The 18837-nt window shown below is 38.1% G+C and overlaps 1 protein-coding gene across 9 annotated transcripts in view; it reads left to right on the top strand.

Moving 5' to 3' along the window:
* The window catches only part of FHIT (fragile histidine triad diadenosine triphosphatase), a 1412849-nt gene that overhangs the window by 349268 nt on the left and 1044744 nt on the right, over window positions 1-18837 (top strand). For 8 of the 9 annotated variants that reach the window (XM_086697744.1, XM_086697748.1, XM_086697743.1 and 5 more), the window contains one exon: window positions 16750-16799. The exons of the other annotated variant lie outside the window; for it this stretch is intronic. The gene's annotated coding sequence lies outside the window, so the exon portion shown is untranslated. The remainder of the gene's footprint in view (window positions 1-16749; window positions 16800-18837) is intronic. 9 annotated transcript variants of the gene reach the window in all.

Genomic DNA, 18837 nt, shown 5'->3' on the forward strand with positions numbered 1-18837 from the left:
TTTTTATGTGGTTTTGGTATTGGAGTAATGCTGGCCTTGTAGAATGAATCTGGAAGTTTTCCTTCCTTCTGTATTTTTTGGAATAATTTCAGAAGAACAGGTACCAACTCTTCCTTAAATGCTTGGTAGAATTCACCTGTGAGGCCGTCTGGTCCTGGACTTTTGGTTGTTTGGATATTTTTGATTCCTAATTCAATTTCATTGCTGATAATGGGTCTGTTCAAATTTTCTATTTCTTCCTGATTCAATTTTGGGATGTTATATGTTCCTAGGAATTTATCCTTTTCTTCTAGATTGTCCAATTTGTTGGCATATAATTTTTCATAGTAGGATTTTCTTATAATCCTTTGTATTTCTGTGGTACTGGTTATTATTTCTCCACTTTTCTTTCTGATTTTCTTTATTTGAGTCCGCTCCATCTCACCCCTTTTGGTTAGTTTGGCTAAAGGTTTATCAATTTTGTTGATTTTTTTCAAAGAAACAACTCCTGGTTTCATTGATCTATTCCACTCTTTTTTAGTTTCTATTTTGTTTATTTCTGCTCTAATCTTTATTATTTCCTTCTTTCTACTGGTTTGAGTTGTGTTTTTTCTTCTTTTTGTAGTTCTTTTATGTGTATGGTTGGGCTGTTTATTTGAGATTTATTTACTTATTTATTTTATTTTTTTATTTTTGAGATAGTCCTGAGTTGCTATCCCTCTTAGAACAGCTTTTGCTGCCTCTCTAAGATTTTGTTCCATTGTGTTTCATTCTCATTTGTCTCCATGTATGTTTTGATTTCCTCTTTTATTTCTTGGTTGATGCATTCATTGTTATGTAATGTAGAATGTTATTTAAACTCCATGTTTTGTGTTTTTTTCCAGATATTTGCTTGTGGTTGATTTCTAGTTTCCTAGTGTTGTGGTCAAACAGGATGCATGGTATGGCTTTGATCTTTTTGTATTTGTTGAGACTTGTTTTGTGGCCTAATATGTGATCTGTTTTTGGAGAATGTTCCATGTGCACTTAAGAAAATGTATTCTGTTGTTTTAGGATGGAATGTTCTGAATATATCTGTTAGATCCATCTGGTCCAATGTGTCATTCAAAGCCACTGTTTCCTTGTTGATTTTCTCTTTGGATCACTTACCTTTGTTGTAAGTGAGGTTTTAAAGTCCCCTACTATTTTTGGATTACTACTGATTACTTCCTTTGTGTTTGTTATTGTCTGCAGTGTGTATTTGGGTGCTTCCATGTTGAGTGTATAAACATTTAAATCGTTAATCTTTTTCATGGCTTGTTCTGTTTATTATTTCTTTGTTTCTTGTTATAGTCTTTGTTTCTTGCTATAGTCTTTGTTTAAAGTCTATTTCATCCAATATAATTGTTGCTACCCCAGCTTTCTTTTCACTGCCATTTGCATTTCTACTATTTTAATTTCAATCTACATGTGTTTTTAGGTGTAAAGTGAGTTTCTTATAGGTAACATAGAGATAGGTCTTGCTTTTTTTAATCCATATCATCACCCTATGTCTTTTGATCTGAGTGTTTAGTCCATTTACATTCAAAGTAATTATTGATAGGTATGTACTAGTTGCCATTTTGTTACTTGTTTTGTGGTTGTTTTTGTAGTTCTCTTTTTTTTTTCTTCTCTTCCTTTCTTCTCTCACAGTTTGCTGACTTTCTTTAGTGATATTATTGAATTTCTTTCTTTATTATTTATCTATTATTGTTCTTTGACTTATAATTACCATTAAGTTTATATAAAACATCGTATGCGTATAGCAGTCTATATTGTTTGAACCCATTGTAAAAGCACTAAGGTTTTATCCCTCTCCATTCCTCACATTTAAATATATGGTGTCATACTTTATATCCTTTTATTTTGTGAATTCCTTGGCTGATTTTTATAGATAAACCTAATTTTACTGCTTTTATGCTTCTTACTTTTATTATTCCTACTTATGATCTTTTTTTCCCACTCGGTGAGTCTCCTTTAACATTTCTTATAGGCCTGATTTACTGGTGATGAATTCCTTTAACTTTTGTTTGTCTGGGAAGCTCTTTATATCTCCTTCTGTTCTTAATGATAGCCTTGTTGGATACAGTATTCTTGGTTTCAGTTTTTTTCCTTTCAGCACTTTGAGTATATTGTACCACTCTCTTCTGGCCTATAAAGTTTCTGCTGAAAAATCAGCTGGTACCTTATGTAATTTTGCTTGTATATAATTATTTTCTTTTCTCTTGATGCTTTTAAAATTCCCTTTTTATCACTACTTTTTGCCATTGCAATTATTTTATGTCTTGGTGTGGGCTTCCTTGGGTTGATCTGCCTGGATCTGGATTTTTGTTTCCTTCGATTCAGTCATTTTTCACCTATTATTTTTTTCAAATACATTTTTGTGTCCTTTTCTTTCCCTCTCTTTTCCTTCTGGGATCCCTATAATGCAAATGTTATTACACTTGATGGTGTTGATGCTTTCCCTTAGGCTATTTTCATTTATGATGATGATGATGATGATGATGATGATGTTTTTTCTCCTGTTCAGCTTAATTGCTTTCCATTACTCTGTCCTCTGGGTTGCTGATCTGTTTTTCTGCTTCCTCTAGCCTACTATTTGTTCCTTCTAGGGTATTTTTCATTGAAATTATTGAGTTCTTCATCTCTAATTGGTTGTTTTTTATGTTCTCTCTGTGAAAGGTGTCACTGAGGTCCTCTATTCTTTTCTCAACTCTAGTGCATATCTTTATGACTATTACTTTAAATTCTCTATCAGGCATGTTACTCATATCCATTTCATTTACCTCTCTCCCTGTGATTTTGTCTTATTATTTCATTTAGGACATATTCCTTTGTCTTCTCATGTTGTCTAACTCTTTGTGTCTGTTTCTGTGTGTTAGGAAAGTCAGCTATGTCTCTTGCTCTTGAAAGTAGTGTCCTTATGAAAAGAGCTTCTGTAGTGCCCTGAACTGCAGTGTCTTATGTTCACCAGAATCTGGTGCTTCAGGGGTGTTTCCAATGTGTGTTGCATGCACCTTGCTGAGTGAGTGAATGGGCCACTTTTTCCTTCAGTCTATTTGTCTTCAATGGCTCTTTATTGTGGGTAGGGGTTAGACCCTGTGTTGTTAGTAGGTAAGTCTGGGGCTCTTTAGGCGTGAGTTGAATCAAACCAGGTGTTTGCTGGAGATGTGGTAGCACCAAGCTGTAGGGCACTTTCCTTGTGTTCTCTGAGAAGCTTATATTGGTGGGCAGAGCCTGCAGTCAGACCAGATGTCAGCCTCTGACCAACTGCTAGGACCACCATCAGATTGGTGTGTGTGGTTCTCTTCCCCTCTCCCTGGGGAAGGAGTCACTTTGGAGTGATGCTGGCCACTGTCAAGGCTACTTGCACAATGCCAGGTTTTTGACATTGCTTTAGATGGGCTCTGGCCAAAGGTATATTAGAGGGAGCAGATCTACAGGAGAACAGAGGGGCAGGGTGTGGGATGCCAGTAAGGTGTGTACTGTTATGCTGCGGGAGAGGAACTACAACTGCCCGGGAAAAGTCCTGTTCAGGCTGAGATGGAGGGGCTGGGTTCACCGGACAATTCAGGGGTGGGGCATGCTCTTACCAAGCTGGGTGGAGAGTGTTCATGCTACACTCATTCCAGCAGATGTCCATGTATCTAGGCAGGGAAAAGGGGAGGGGATGCACCCACCAGCTCTTTTGTTCTTGGAGAAGTCTCCCAAAGATCCCTGCTTCTCCAGCATAGGTTCTGTGGTTAGGAAATAAGTCTCCTTCCTGTATACCCCAGGCTGTTTCCAAACTGTTGCTTCCATGGGCTGCTGCTCAGTGTGACTCTTTGTTTTGCTGTCTCTTTAAGGATGGAGACTCAGTTTCATATTGCACTTACCTCTCTCAGATCTGTGCCCATTGAGTTCCAGGTATGTTCCAGGACATCCTGGATTATAAGTTCTCATGAAGTGAGGCCCCTCTAGTTTTCAAAGCCAAATGTTATGGGGATTTGTCTTCCCAGTGTGGGTCCTGCATGCCTGAGGTACCTGTTGTGGGTGTCTCTTCCTCTCTCATCTTCATGCCTGCAGCATCCCTCCCGTGGACAGTCCCATGGGTTTATTTGTCTCCTGACTGTATCTCCACCTTTCCTACCCTCTTAGATGTGACCTGTTCTCTACATTTTGCTGTGGAGAATCTATTCTGTCAGTCTTAAGGTCATCTACTGGGTTATTTACACTGATGAGGGTGCTATCTAGGTGTATCTCTGGGAGGAGATGAGCCTAGAATCCTCCACTCCATCATCTTCTCTGGATCTCATCCTACTGATTTAAATGTTAAACTCAGGTAAATGCCCTTACAGACATACCCAGAATAATGTTTGACCAAATATCTGGGTACGCATTGGCCCAGTCAAGTTGATATATAAAATCAACCCTCACAACTTTTACAGAAACGTTGGTTTTATTCCTTTTTAAAAAAGATTTACATCAAGGCTACTTCCAAGAAAGATATGTATAAGACATTATAAGATTAACTTTATCATAAAAAGGTACCGGTCTGCTTGTTTGGTTTTTAAATTAAACACGTGTGGAGATTTGTTTTAGTACCTTCCCTGAGTATGAGATCTGTCTACATTCTTTGTCCATGAAGTAGGAAAATGGAGTTCAGGTTAGCATGTTACGTTCTGTATGGACACCATCTTTTGATTTTTAATACAAAGACATTTTAATGTAAAGATGAGCGGTCTTGAATAGAATGGAGTTGCATCTTATGTACATTGAACTTCTGCCATTTTAGCCATACAGAATTAGCAACAAATGACAAGAGTAAGAAGTACCAATTCAAAGAATATAGGCCATTCTGCCAGAGATTCCCCTCAATGAATATGTGCTTCACGCTAAATGTGAGATGGGAGCTGGGAGTCAGTCTTATTCTCCTGAATCTCCTAGTATAAGCATCTTAGTGCCAAGTGTGACTCCAGTACTTACTGACATATTCTGTTGCCCATTAAAAAAAACAGTGTGTGTGTATACATATACACACACATGTGTAGTATATGTATAATATGTGTATATATACACATTTTTAAATGTGTTGCGATATGTGTGTGTGTGTATACGCGTATATCTGATAAATTCACACTAACTAATTCATCTTGTATTCAGCCGAAGAAAATAACTATCTTTTCTTGTGCTAGGAGAAAGCCTTTGTTGGACTTCTGGAGAGGCTATGCCTTATTTCATTTTGTGGAGATTTGAAGAAATTTCCTTTTTTTAAATTTATTTTTTAAATATATGAAATTTATTGTCAAATTGGTTTCCATATGACACCCAGTGCTCATCCCAAAAGATGCCCTCTTCAATACCCATCACCCACCCTCCGCTCCCTCCCACTCCCCATCAGCCCTCAGTTTGTTCTCATTTTGAAGAGATTTCCAAGAGTTGTTAAGCTCCAACTTAACAACTATCCCCAATTTAACATGCCACTGAGCTATTTTTGGTGGGCTGGGATTGAGACTTTCTTAAGAAGAAATGTTAACTGGAAATGTTTTCAAGAGCATTATGGTTTTAGGTTAGCTCTTATCAACATGTGTTTCTCCTCCCTCCCTCCCTGCTGGAGATTATCTGGAATGGGAATCTGAGCTTTCCACTGTGTACATATGTGTAGGGGGCTGGAGGGCAGATGTAAAGTGCTTCTTTAGGACTATCCTTGTGGGTAAGAAAGGCATCAGCTATTTTATTCTTGGTATGTGGGAACATTCACTAAGCTGAGTCCCTTAAATTGGAGTTTATTAAATGGATGCCTGAGTAACTCAGTTGGTTGGGTGTTCAATTCTTCATTTTGGCTCAGGTCATGATCTCATGGGTCCTGGGATTGAGCCCTGTATCGGGCTCTGTGCTGGCAGTGTGGAGCCTGCTTGAGATATTCTCTCTCTCTCTCTCTCTCTCTCTCTCTCTCTCTTTTTCTCTGCCCCTTTCTTGCTCACACATGTGCACACACACACTCTCTCTCTCTCTCCAAATAAATAAATAAACTTTAAAAAATACACATAAAGTAAATGGAATAAGATACTGTACAAATAAAGAATAGGTTATGTAAATTTTTTATTTAGTGAAAACAAATTTATAACAGAGATGCCTTATCTAAGATTTAGAAAGCCTATAGTATACCAGTGGAGGAGAAGAGTTTTCAAAAGACTTTACTGGACCAGGATGAGCATAGGAGGTAGCTGGACCAGGTGTGAGAGAAACAGGTAACGATAGCTGTGATTTAATAAGAACTTGCTTTGTGATAGTCACCCAACTCTTTGTAAATAAGTAGTGAACAAGACAGACAAGAACCATGCTCTCTTGGACCTCCCTTCTAATGGAAATGTTTAGAACAGAGGTAGGGGTGGGAATCAAGCAAATAAATGAAGAAAGTAAGGAAATGGGATGAGAGCCTTTAACAAAATAATAGATTAATGTAATAGTTGCTTGGTGGTGGGGAGGATGCTACTTAAGATTGGATGGTCAGGGAAAGCTTCTCTGAAGAGTTAGCATTTGAACTGAGACCCAAACGATTTAAAGATCCATGATTTCATGATGCAGAACTTTCCAGAGAGAGGGGATAACAAATGCAAAGGCCCTAACATGGCAATGGTAACAAAGTTGGATCAGTACTCAAGACCTCCTAATACTGAACACTAATAAACATAGGCTGACCTCAAAGAGGTCATAAATGGGACCTCCTCTCACTTCTTAAATAGCTCCCTCAAATGAACAGCATGCTAAGGAATTCTGAGTGGGGACATTGTGAGAAAGCAGGGTAGAATAAAATTGTGGGGGCAAGAGCTGGAGCTCTGGATATCACTTTGGCTCACATGTGCTATTGCCTAATGTTGCAAAGAAGGCAGGAGAGAGAGAAGAAAATGCTTACACTTCCCTGAGGAGTCACTTCTTCCAACTTAGAGGAGAAGAAGTGGAGATGGGGGAAGGAGGCTTTGTTGTATATTGACCCCGCCTTTTAGTGACAACCACTGTGCTGGAATATGGCCTATCCGATTAGGAATTGCTTGTTGGATGGATGTGGGGGCCCAGGGAAAGGGAAAGCATGGCCGGCCTGCTACGCTCCTCCACACAAGGTATTTTCCTGTCTATTTTCGGTGTGAGGAAGTCAAGCGCATAAAGGATCGGTTAACCTGCCCAACAAGCAAGAGGCAGAAATAGCATTTAAAAGACAGTGTGTTGGGTACAAAAGCAGATCATGTTGTTCTTTTTACAGATCAGGATCAGTGAATGAGTTTTTTATTTTTCTGCCTTAAAAGAACATATTCATATCCAAGAGTAAAAACCTCACAGACTCTGGTGAATTGGGCCCAATTAGTTTCATCACTGAGTTTAGACTTGTAGCTTATTTTTTTTAAATCATCATAATAATTTACATATATATATATACACAGAAGTCCTGTAGCAATTGACAGCTCTACTCTCTGAATTGAGAGGTGGGAGGTGTCCCATTGCTCACTTTCTATGGAGAGACCTGACAGCTATCATAAATGGTCTGGTCCTCCCATCTGTGCTGGTAGAGACAAGGGCCAAAAGCCAAATTACTGTTCCTCAACAAACCTGTCTGCTCTCCTTCTCTTTTTTCTTTCTCCTTCTTTCCTTCTCTTCCTCTCTCCCTCTGCTTCCCAGCGTCTTGCCCAGAGTCTACATTTTTGTTCTTCCCTTACATAAAAGGTTAATGTGTGAAGTCGGCCAGAGTTATAATTACACAGTTATTCCCCTTCCGGAGACAGTTTTGCAACTGATGACAAAAATACTCAGTCTCCATGGGTAACTGTAGTAAATATATTTTTAAAAGAGATGTACTTTCTGAGAATAGAGGCTCTTAATGATATATCCCAATTTATGACTGGTTATCTATTCCTTTGGTTCCAAATCCTGACTCTCTGTGTGTCCTCAATTTTAATTTAAAAATATTTATTGACTTCCAAGTATGAACACACTGAACTGAGTGGTGTTTGGGACTGGGGTCTACTAAATAATGTATTAATGTATGCTCTGAGGTCAACTTTGTGAGTTTCTTTGAAGACAAATGCATTCTATCCAATATTTTAACTCATAAGAATAAAAATGATAGCTACCAAGTTTGAATGCTTACCGTGTGCCAGACTTTGTGTATGTTTTACAAAGATTACCTCATTTCTGCCTCACAACAATCTGCTTAGGTGGATATTTTCATTCTCATTTTGCAGTCAAAGAAATTGAAGCTGAGAAAGGTGATGTGGATGTCAAGGTTGTATCCAAATTAAGTGCCAGAGGCTGGATTTGAACCCCTGTCTGTCTAAATCCAAAGCCTGGACGTCTGATTTCTGAAAGACTCCCAGTTAGAATCCTAGGGGGTTGAGGAGTGGCTGTCTTTGGAGAGTTTGGCCTGGGGTGCCATAATGCTGGTCATCATTCTGACATGTGATATCAGAGCAGGGGTCTGAGTGAGCCTGGAGCCCTGGAATTCTAGAGTCTAAAGCTTTTCTCTTAGTTAATGTTGCTAAAAATATCCTTAGAAAAGGCAGTTGGATAGGAAAGTTCTCAAGAGTGTCTAAATTTGATGATGTAAATCCCCGTAAATGTAGAGTAACTGTGCTTAGGGCCCAGGAGAATATGACAATGAGAGGAAGAAATAAAAGAGATCCAACTTAAGGGAGAGAAAGGAAAGTGAAAACATCTTATGAAGAATAATCGGAAGCAGAGTTCCATAAGAAAGCGGAATGGTAAATAGACTCCTGCCAAGGGGAGCCGAAGACAATGATATCTGGATTAGATCATTTAGGAGCTACCCAGAGGCCACAGCCATAGGCACTCTATAAATTCATGATGATGGTGATGATGGTGTACAGCAATATGCAGGAAGTGCAAACGAGGGAAAAGATGAAAAGAAAGTGGCTGAGTTGCATTACATCATAAATCCAGGAGAAAAATATTCTCTCTTCATATGTCAAGGGTAAAATTGTGCCTCGAGTCCTCTATTTCATTTGGCATACCTTATTCCCATAAAGGAGCACCCTAGAGGAAGTTCATACGAGGACCAAAAATGAGTATATCACAAAAATGTCCACTAGTAGGAAAATCCATTTGACTTTCCTTCTTGCTGGGGTTTTACTATAGGCAGAAACTTGAAGGAGGAAAAGAAGGAAGAGGGGGGGTGGGAAGGTTAAGGAAGGAAAAAAGAATTACAATTTCTAGATTTTTGTGGCATCCCATTGCTATTAAGTGCCAGTAAAGGGGACCCATGGATACATATATTATGTAAGGTACGAATAAATGAATTTTATGGGGCTTTCAAGGAATGCCTTTTTGGAATTTCTTTTTTGGAAAAGAAATGGACTCTCCTGGTTTGATAGCCTTATAGTTTGAGCCAATGTGCCATGTTTTGGCTTTGGAAAGAGCAGGCCCATTCAGGAGCCAGTCTGTTTAGATGTGACCCAAGCATAAAGATGTGCTTCCTGTGGGCACTGGATTCACCTTATATCCACTCAGAACTCAGCACCAGGGTAAACTCGCTTCTACTCAATGCCTAAAGTATGCAGGTGATGGCTGTTCCTCATGGTGCCCCAGCTGGATAGACATGCCAGCTTGAAAAGAACAGAAGCAGTTATTATGATCTTCTCTACAAGATTTCAAAGAGCAGTGTTTTGATGGGTCCAATGAAACGAGACTTAGATTAAAATCCAGCATATCTACCGAATATCTGCCCTGTGCCAGTATCTGTATCTGGTGCTTTCATATATATTACATTATTTAAATTTTTTTAACATTTATTCATTTTTGAGAGACAGAGAGAGAGAGAGAGAGAGAGACAGAGCGTGAGTGGGGGAGGGCAGAGAGAGGGAAACACAGAATCTGAAGCAGACTCCAGGCTCTGAGCTGTCAGCACAGAGCCTGATGCAGGGCTGGAACTCACAGACAGCAAGATCATGACATGAGCTGAAGTTGGGCGCTTAACCAACTGAGCCACCCAGGTGCCCCAGTATATTATGATATTTAATCTTAACAATGCAAATATATCTATTAACATATTAAAGTTATAAAAATTTCATGTTAAAACAGCGGAATAAATCCTGCTGGAGGGTTTACAAGTTTATACTTCACCACTTATCTGGTAAGGACTCATGGGGGGAGATTTGGTAGTTTCTTAAAGACTGGGTGGTTTGAGTACCCAGATATCTGTAGGTCGGCTTTTCCTTTGCTTCCTTCTGGCTCAGTTGTTTGTTCTCCGATATGTACCATCGGTCTTGAATAAACAAAGCAACAGAATTCATACCCTACAGGTATTAAAATGATCTTCAGTGTTAAGTTTGACTATATGCAACATTTGTGTTAGGCCCTAGCTATAGAACTCAAGTCTCCTTGAAGATACGATTTTACTGTATTGGTGTATAGGCTGCTTAGATCCTTGAGAATGCCTTGGAGTTTTTATTTACTATATATGTAATATGTGTTCCTGAATCCTCCATTCTATCTCATTCTTTTATGCATACCCTTGCTATATGGTACATCTTTATTGGTGACAGGTTTAATTTACAAATATATAACATATTGGTCTGAGGGTGATAAACTTTTAATTTAGTTAAAGTTCTTCTTTTTATTTTATGTACTTCTTTAAGAATGTAATTACCATGTTATGCTGTATTGATTTTTAATAATATAACTCAACTAAAAAAAGACATAAAAAGCCCCCACATTCCAGTGGAGGTTATGCCCATATTTTGCTGGGTGATCTGTAGAGCAAAGCACTAAAGCCATTAAGTGCTTATCACCTGCCTCAAAATCTTCTGGGAGATGCTTATCATATAAGTTACAAGGCTGTTCCTTAATTTTCTTCTTATATGCTTGTTTCAGATACATTGCCAATAGTTTAAAACTGCATTACAAAGTAGCAACTGTTGCCTAGCGCTGTGTCTTTTTTGGTATTTGACACTAACAGATTGACACTTTTATTTTCAGTATGTTGCCATATAAATTTATTAATTACTCAAGTAGTTTCTGAGGTTGTCCCAGACTTTGACCTGTGGATTAACTAATGGAATTTCACTTAAAGCAATGTGAGAGCTCTTGAAAATTTCTGGGATGATTCAGTTTGTTTCTGGTCTGTGTTTATGACACTTAAAGGAAACCAAAGTTCAGATGTAAATGAATAAACATCAGCATTGGATGATATTTGTGTCATGTACATAAGTGCTGGGGCCACATGTGGTTCAGTCTTAAGATAGCAAATTATCGAAAAATATTTCTAAATTTTGCTTATGTCTCTTTAAGAACTTTGAAAATTATTTTATTCATTGCACAGCTATTTTTTTTTTAAACCAGCTCCTGGTTTCATTAATCTGTCCTATTGTTTTGTTTTGTTTTTAGTTTCTATATCATTTGTTTCTGCTCTGTTCTTTATTATTTCCTTTCTTCTGCTGGCTTTCGATTTCATGTGTTCTTTTTCTAGTTTCTTTAAGTGTAAGGTTGGGTCATTTGAGATTTACTTGCTTCTTGAGGTAGACCTTATTGCAATATACTTCCATCTTAGGACTGTTTTTGCTTCATCCCAAAGGTTTTGGACCATTGTGTTATCATTTTCACTTGTTTCCATGTGTTTTTTTAACTTCTTCTTTGATTTCCTGGTTGACCCATTCATTGTTTGGTAGCATGTTGTTTAACCTCCGTGTATTTGTGGCCTTTCCAAGTTTTTTCTTGTGGTTGACTTCAAGTTTCATAGCATTGTGGTCAGAAAATAAGTATGGTATGATCTCAGTCTTATTGTACTTGTTGAGGCCTGATTTGTGACCTAGTGTGTGATCTGTTCTGGAGAATGTACCATATGCACTTGGAAAGAATGTGTATTCTGCTGATTTAGGATGGAATGTTCTGAATATATCTGTTCAGTCTACCTGGTCTGGTATGTCACTCAAAGCCATTGTTTCCTTGTTGATTTTCTGCTTAGATTATCTGTCCACTGATGTAAGTGAGGTGTTAAAGTCTCCTACGATTATTGTATTATTATCACTTCGTTCCTTTATGTTTGTTATTAATGGTTTTATATATTTGGGCACTTCTGTGTTGAGGGCATAAATATTTACAATTGTTAGAGCTTCTTGGTGGGTTGTCCTCTTTATTATGATACAGTGCCCTTCTTCATCTCTTGTAACAGTCTTTGGTTTAAAACCTACTTTGTCTGGGGGTGCTTGGGCGGCTCAGTTGGTTAAGCATCTGACTTTGGCTCAGGTCATGATCTCATGGTCTGTGAGTTGAATCCCCACATCGGGTTCTGTGATGGCAGCTCAGAGCCTGGAGCCTGCTTCAGACTCTGTCTCTCTTTCTGTCTCTCTCTCTCTCTCTCTCTCTCTCACTCTCTCTCTCTCCCCCAATCTCTCTCTCTCTCTCTGCCCTTCCCCGACTCATGCTCTGTCTCTGTCTCTCTCAAAGATAAATAAACATTAAAAAAATTAAAAAAAAATCTAGTTTGTCTGATGTAAATATGGCTACTCTGGCTTTCTTTTGACAACCATTTGCATGATAAATGTTTCCATTCCCTGATTTTCAATCTACAGGTGTCTTAAGGTCTGAAATGAGTCTCTTGTAGGCAACATATAAGTGGGACTTGTTTTTGTTTTGTTTTGTTTTGTTTTGTTTATCCATTCTGACACATTATATCTCTTGATTGGAGCATTTAGTCCATTTATATTCAGAGTCATTATTGATAGATATGTATTTAGTGCCATTTTATTTCTTGTTCTGTCATTGTTTCTAGGGATTTTCTCTGTTACTATCTTATCTTTGTCACTTTTGGTCTTTCCTTTCCATTCAAAGGGTCTCTTTTAATATTTCCGGCAAGACTGGTTTAGTGGTCACAAACTCCTTTAGTTTTTCTTTGTCTGGGAAACTCTTTATCTCTCTTTCGATTCTGAATGACAGCCTTGCTGCATAGAGCATCCTTGGCTGCAGATTTTTCCCATTCAGCATGTTGAATATATCATGCCACTCCTTCCTCACTTGCCAACTTTCTTCTGAGAGATATGTGGCTACACTTTTGGGTCTTCTCTTGCAAGTCAAAGACTTCTTTTGTCTCCTTGCTTTTAGCATTTTTACTTTGTCACTATATTTTGCAAGCTTAATCACAATATGCCTTGGTGTTGGCCTGCTTTTGTTGATTTTGATGGGAGTTCTCCATGCCTCCTGGATTTGGATGTCCTGATGATGGAATTTTTCAGTTATTATTTCTTCAAATGAATTTTCTCTCTCTTCTTCTTCTGGGATTCCTCTACTACCAATGTTGTTATTTTTGTTGGAGTCACTGAGTTCCCTGCACATGGCAATGATTCTTAAAATCCCCTTCTATTCTTCTTCTCTTTCTAGTGATCTTTCACTTTATACTACTCAGGGGCCAGTACTCTCTTTCTTTTGTCCCTTTGCTTTCATAGCTATACTATATCTATTAAGGCTGCAGACTTAGGCTTTTTTTCCCCCTCTCATTTTCATCCCAATCTTCCAGTTCTGTTTTTGTTATCAATCACATAATTCCGCATCACAAAAATTAATAGTTTTCCTAGAAAGGGAGTGAAGGGAAAGGCCAAGCAAAATAAATTTCTTTTCTGGGGGAATGGAAGGTTTGGAACACTAACATTGTAACTAAATTTGTCTTCAGTATGCTTAAAAAAATTGATTAAATACAATGCATATTAAATTCATTGTTAATACCAAGCTGAGAATAAAGAATTATTAATTCCTTTGAAAATAAACTCCATGTTCAGAGTGAATTTAATAAACAGGAGGAGTAGAAGCCAAGAAGAATGGAATTCATTAATTTCGGACAGATGTAGAGTAGAATATCAGAGAAAATCCAGCAGATCACAAAATTGTAATATAGTTAGTGAACAAATATGCACCCTCAGGGAAAAATGATCAAGGGGTCACTGAGGACATTGAATAATAAGGCAATTCTGTAGCACTAATGAAGACCAAGCGGAATTCAGAAATAAATTAAGAGAAATGGCACGACTTCCTTTCCTCCATATGCATCCTGGAAAGACATTTTCTAGCTCTTGTACTGAGTTTGTAAGATTCCGGAAAACTTCAGCTATCTTTGGAAGATAGTCACAGGTATGATTGATCACTTTTGAAAAGAAATAGCTGAGGTGTGATTTTTACGAGAGAGGATGGCACCTAAGAGCTATCCCTCTGTCTTCATTTGCAGCTTTAAGAAAGAACTGATTGAGGGGCACCTGGGTGGCATAGTCAGTTAAATGCCTGACTTCGGCTCAGGTCATGATCTCATGGTTTGTGGGTTCGAGTCCAATGTTAGGCTCTGTGCTGACAGCTCAGAGCCTGGAGCCTGCTTTAGATTCTGTGTCCCCTCTCTCTCTGCCCGACCCACCCCTGCTCATACTCTCTCTCTCTGTGTCTCTCAAAAATAAATAAATACTAAAAAAAATTAAGAATGAAAAGAAATAACTGATTGATAGAATAGGCATATTTGGTTAGTCATTGGGAAAAAAAATTGCCACATGACTTTAAATGGCAGAAAACATTTATTTAAATAGACAATGCATTGAATCACATTCTGAGGAAGTCTTAGGAAATAACTTTTATTTTTGGGCTCTTGCTATGGAGGCAGGAATAAGAATGCTCTGGATTGATATGTGTAGGGTTTTTTCCCGCTCCAGAGTCAATGATTTTATGAAGTGCCTTAAAAAATCTATTCCCCAAGATTGCACAGAACACATTCATTCCTCTTTGTGGATACATGTGATTTATTTCTTGTTTCTGGAACTTACTACTTATACTTCAACTAAGTTCATGAATATTTCAAATCAATTACCTAATCAATAGGGAAATTTTTTCCTATTATGTTTGGCTACTTTAACATTTAGCCAAATCAGAATGGTAAAATAAGATTCTACCAAATGTTACAGCATAGCTTTGTGTGTGTATGTGTTTTTTAAGTATTTGCTAGTATCCATTTTTTGCTAAAGAGAGTTAAGTTTCTTCAACACAGCATCCTAAATTGCAATTGTTCTTGCCTTATTTTGAAATAAGCAGCACATCTTTTAAATGTGTATCCAAGTTTTATTTATTTATTTTACCACTATCACTCTCTCTTGATAACTAGAGAGATGTATAGATACTTACCTTAACCCCAGTGTGTTAGGATTGAGGTAGGGTATAAACTTAACTTTATGTCCTAGAAATCTGCTATAGTGGTGTACTCTAAATTAGAACCCTCATAATGTTACCTTCCTTGGGTGAGAAGAAAAGGATGAATTCTGTGTCTCTCTCGCTTTTCATGGCATGGTTATGTTTTTCGTTAACACAGAGAAAAGGAAGTTCATTATTGGTTTCCCTTCATTTCATTTCAGACAAGTGTAGGATTTTTACTAAGCTTGCAAGAAATTATATACAGACCATTTGGGGAAGTAGTGCTATAAATAGTTAAGGTTTCTAGTTATCCATAGTTACCCAGTTATCTAGCTATTAGTTGGCCTTTTGAATTTCAGTTTGGGGAGTGAATGCTCAAAGGGTTCAATACCCAGTAGGACAAGAACTCGTAGACTGAAGGGACTTTCTTCTGGTTGCTTTAGGGGCAAAGTATTTCCCAGACTTGCAGGCTTATTTTGGTTGGGAACACAGAAATGATGATTTTATCTCTGGGTGGCATTTATAAGGAACTATTTATAATGGTAGAAATCTCCCTGTGGATTGTTTTTATTTAATATTCTTCTATTGGATAGATTTGTACCTTGATACTATTTTAAAATAATGAAATGGTTGTTTCATTTTCCTTCAATGAGGCAAAAAAATCCACCTTATAAGGCTTTCTTCCCTGTGGCTGTGGCATCACCTGAATACCTCAAAGCCATGGTTTTAGTTCAGCCCCCAAGTCAGAGAGAATTCTCTCTGACTCACCTTTTTAGCTGGAGTTTCCCAGTCCTAGCTTACTATCACACTGCCTGGGGGAGCTTTTTAACTCCATTCCTACTAGTGTTTGTTTGTTTGTTTATTTAAAATATGAAATTTATTGGGGCGCCTGGGTGGCGTAGTCGGTTAAGCGTCCGACTTCAGCCAGGTCACGATCTCACGGTCTGTGAGTTCGAGCCCCGCGTCGGGCTCTGGGCTGATGGCTCAGAGCCTGGAGCCTGTTTCCGATTCTGTGTCTCCCTCTCTCTCTGCCCCTCCCCCGTTCATGCTCTGTCTCTCTCTGTCCCAAAAATAAATAAACGTTGAAAAAAAATTTTTTTTAAAAAATATGAAATTTATTGTCAAATTGGTTTCCGTACAACACCCAGTGCTCATTCCAACAGGTGCCCTCTTCGATACCCATCACCCACCCTCTCTTCCCTCCCACCCCCCCCCCCCCCCCATCAACCCTCCGTTTGTGTTTTAAATCACATTTCCTTCCTCCCTGACTCTCTGGGAGCAGAGCCAATACTCAGCCTGGCTTTGGAATGCTTGACCACTGGGCACTCAAATGAAAATCTCTGGTGCCTCTAAGATAGTATTCTGCCCCATAGATTTCTCTAGTCTGGAGATCAGTGTAGTGGGGAACTTAAGTTCTTAGTAGCACCCCTGACAATTTAAAGAGGTGCATCAATGGGGAAACAGGTCTTCCCAGCTGGAATGGACAACTGGGTTATAGCGATGTTCCTCTGCTCTTACACTACCAGACTTCATGGAAATCATTCAGATGACTTAAGCTAATGACTTCTCTAGATATTTAATCCATGTTAATTTGAGTTTTCATTCTTTCAGGTTGTGTGGACGCTCATTTTTTTAAACGCCTGTCTCCTTTGCCTGGCAAGGTAAAAAAGACACATAAAAACTCATTTGATGTCTCTAGATTTTTTAATAGGTTTAAGCAACTTTCTTATTTGCTATTTGAATATGAAAGACTTCAAATATCAAACATTTCATATATACCTTGAAAAGAAGCTTATGTGTGTCATTGACTGCCTAGTTGATAAAATGACTTTGGTTATGGAGAATGCTCACAGTGTATGAATGAAAACTCCTGATTTGGGTGTTATTTGGGCCAAGCTAGAAGAGAAGTCACATTCTGAATTATTTTTTTCTCTGGTGGGAGATCAATACTGTCTAGACATGGTCTCATTATGACTTTGCATTGACTAGGGCAGACTGGGTCAACAGTGGGGCTGAGATTCCTGTAATCCAAGCTGCTGGTGGGATATTTGTGTTGCTCCTTATTACAGAGACCTTCAGATTCACTGGTGTCAACTCTGTGTATCCCAGCATCATCCTGCTCAACTGTAGGGTTATCCTAGAGGACAGCATATGCCAACTCCTGACTTTTTAGAAAGACTCTGAATCCTTGAAGTCTTGGGAGCTGCTCTCTAGGATTTCCTAGCATGCTTGGTGACAGTTGCATAGGGCATGAGAGGAACCTTGGAGCTTTTGAATTCTCTGTGGTTTCTAAAACTTTTAAAACCAGAGATAGTAATACAACTCATATGTAAAGGCCTCAGTCCACTTCTGCAAGCCCAGCTATATTCCCTGTCATGCAGACGCCTCCACATTAATTTCTGCAAATAATATCTTCATGTATGGAAATGTCACCGGTTTTATATTCAGATTAACTCTCATTTATGAGAAATTTTCATCTATTTGAATATATTTTTAAATTGGGAAGTTTATGACTCCTCTTTTAGGATCAGAACTTAAAAATCATGTCTTTTCTCTGTTAGATATTCAGACTCCTGGCCGTGCTGCTCTGCATGGAATCTTAAATCCTTCATTTGTGGTTATTTGTTGGCATTTTGCAAGAGAGTGAAGCAATGTCTGAGCCAGTAGAGGCCAGAGGTGGCCCAGCCTGACTGGGTTTTCAACAGTGCAATAAATGTTATTTGTCTAGCATCTTTACTTTTAAACTTTGGGAAGGATTATCATAGACATTGAGAAATAATGCTAATTATACAAAGGATTGCTCATGATAAAAGATCTCTTTCTGGAAATTTAAGTGTTCTAGTAGATTAGCATTATTGATCATTCTCTTTCCACATAGTCTACAGATGATCTTAGAATCCTGAAACTATTATTTTTCCTTGTCTAGTGTAATTATCAGAACAAGGAATAATCTAATTAAAAGACAACAAGGATGTGTTCTAATTGTTCTAATAAATTATGTTAATACTCAGTGCATTTAGTAACTTTTCAACAGGAATTTATTTAATGGGTTGACAGCTTGTCCTTTACCGCCACAATCTTAACTTTCATTTCTTCTAAACAAGACCAGTTACAGTAGGATAGTTAACTATCCAAAAATCTGTTGGGTCATTAGGAGAATCTAAGGTTCCGTGTAGTATGTATGGATGAAAAAATGGGTTTGGAGTTTTCTAGATAAAATAACGACCCAACACAGAAGAGGGTAGAGTAATGACCAGTAGAGTTTAAAGTAAAAATCTGCAACTGACGGTTTCAATGAAGACAGTGGGCTGGCTTTTCATTTGTTTTTTAATTATCAAATGTAGTGCTGCATGATAATATGATACTAACTCATGTAATTGTGCTTGCTTAATTTTAGGCATTTTATACAAATCTATTAGACACCATATTGTTTATTACATATATGAAATAGTGCCTTCATTAAAGTAATGTCATGATGAGGCAACAATTCAGGACATCACTTCTGATAGCCCATATGTTTTCTACAGAAGATGCCAGTCTCCCTGCTTATTTGAACATAATTCAGATATAGTTTGTTGTGTAACTGGATGAGAAAGGCCTCAAGGCAGTGTGGAAAAAGATGTCAAGAAGGACCTGGGGAGAAATAAAACACTGTGTAGAGAATGGAGGGAAGCATATAGATAAGTTCTAAATAAATAC

This window comes from Puma concolor, chromosome A2, assembly GCF_028749965.1.
Source record: "Puma concolor isolate L17-30 chromosome A2, mPumCon1.1.hap2, whole genome shotgun sequence".
Classification (NCBI taxonomy): domain Eukaryota; kingdom Metazoa; phylum Chordata; class Mammalia; order Carnivora; family Felidae; genus Puma; species Puma concolor.